Below are 2,111 nucleotides of genomic sequence, written 5' to 3'. Positions count from 1 at the left end.
AATTTAACTTGACGCCAGTTTTGTTGATATCAAATCTTTTATACGAATGATACATATCATTATAAGAATATCCTTGAAGAAAAAACATCAACTCATTAACCCTAATGGGTGATTCACTGTCAACCGTAAGTGCTCAATTCTAATAAACAGCAAACGCGATTAATCATCAGTTCAGCTGATTAAATAATTGGCGTCGGTGAAACCGGCACAAATGGTGGTTCTACACGAGAAACATGCACGCTTAGCGCTTTTTTTACCTTTTTTTAAAAAGGTAAGTTTGTATACGATCATATACAGGGTGACCCATTTTAACTTAGACAGCCAAATAACTCGAAACATCGCGATTAAATAAAAAAATGTTTAAAACAAAAATTGTTGGATATGAAGGGGCTGATTGAACTATGACCTTGACAATGACCTTTATCTTCATTTTCAAGGTTATTTGAAGGTCTACTTTCAATTTTCAAATAGAAACCCATATTTTTGATTCCGGATTTTGAAAGAGCGCAAAATTTTACGTCCAGATGAACTTTCACGTTATGGATCAAAGTTGACCATAGAGGTCATTTCAAAGACAAATTCCTAATCGAAGCAGAAAGCCAAAAAATCTTGATTTTTCCCGGATAGTGTTTGTGAGAAAAATTGTTGGATGTCGTGGGGAGATCAAACCATGACCCTGATAATGTCCTTGAACCCATATTTTCATGACCATTTCAAGATCAAGTGGGGATTTTTAATAAAATTTTATGCTGGGTATAAAAGTAATTTCCTTTAAATCGACCTAGCGTGAGTTGGGCTATTTATTGGTTCGCACTTACCTAGACAACCAAGGGGCCTAACACAGAACTGGCTACTCGGTGAAGAGATGACCTACCAGTTACATAGTGCAAAACCCTGCCCCACAGCTAAAGGTTATAAGAATATTGACTACTTCTGTAGGCGTATAATTTGCCATTTTACTGATCAGAATTTTATCAGATTACAAATGTTAAAAAAAATACATAAACACTTGTGACTTTGGCACTAAATGGACAAAATTTTGGAGAGATACTTAGAGGAACTTCATCAGATGGAAAGTTTAATTTTCGATTTCAAAGGTAAAGTATGCTAATATCTAAAGAATCACAACAAGAAAATACATATGTAGCATAAAATTTTATTAAAAATCCCGACTTGACCTTGAAATGGTCATGAAAATATGGGTTCAAGGACATTGTCAAGGTCATGGTTTGATCTCCCCTCAACATCCAACAATTTTTCTCACAAACACTATCCAGGAAAAATCAAGATTTTTTGGCTTTCTGCTTCGATTAGGAATTTGTCTTTGAAATGACCTGTATGGTCAACTTTGACCCATAACATGAAAGTTCATCTGGACGTAAAATTTTGCGCTCTTTCAAAATCCGGGATCAAAAATGTGGGTTTCTATTTAAAAATTGAAAGTAGACCTTCAAATAACCTTGAAATGAAGATCAAGGTCATTGTCAAGGCCATAGTTCAATCAGCCCCTTCATATCCAACAATTTTTGTTTTAAACATTTTTTTATTTAATCGCGATGTTTCGAGTTATTTGGCTGTCTAAGTTAAAATGGGTTATCCTGTATACAAAGGATATCATCAACTGGATTAACCCTAATTCGAATTATAAGAATATCCTTGAAGAAAAAATTAAATTTTATATATAAATTATATCATCAACTCGATTAACCCTAATCGGTGATTATTATGTAATTTGTAATTTAAAAATACGTTTCATGATGCATTTCTTGTCGAGGTTTCCTTGCGGTGAGGTAAACCTCTTATTAATGATCCATCCAGAAAACGTCAAGATTTTTCTCAAATGGAATTTACGAAAAGATGTTTGGAATAAAATTTGGAACTTTGTCAAATTTCTCACGTATGGCTTACATGTCTGTTTATCTGCAACGAACAATTTCCCAAATCTGCCAGCAGCTTTTGCATATTATATGTAATAAGCGCAAGTAATATTATATTTCATTCCTCCCGCAAATTATCTAATTATTATTATGTATAAAGCTTTTTTTACGAAATTCATTTTCAGGTATTATTGAAAATTGGTGGAACTCGTTGACTTTACCTCAACTGACTAG

This window comes from Trachymyrmex cornetzi, unplaced genomic scaffold (genome assembly GCF_001594075.2).
Source record: "Trachymyrmex cornetzi isolate Tcor2-1 unplaced genomic scaffold, Tcor1.1 scaffold432, whole genome shotgun sequence".
Taxonomy (NCBI): domain Eukaryota; kingdom Metazoa; phylum Arthropoda; class Insecta; order Hymenoptera; family Formicidae; genus Trachymyrmex; species Trachymyrmex cornetzi.
This window is presented reverse-complemented; position numbering follows the sequence as displayed.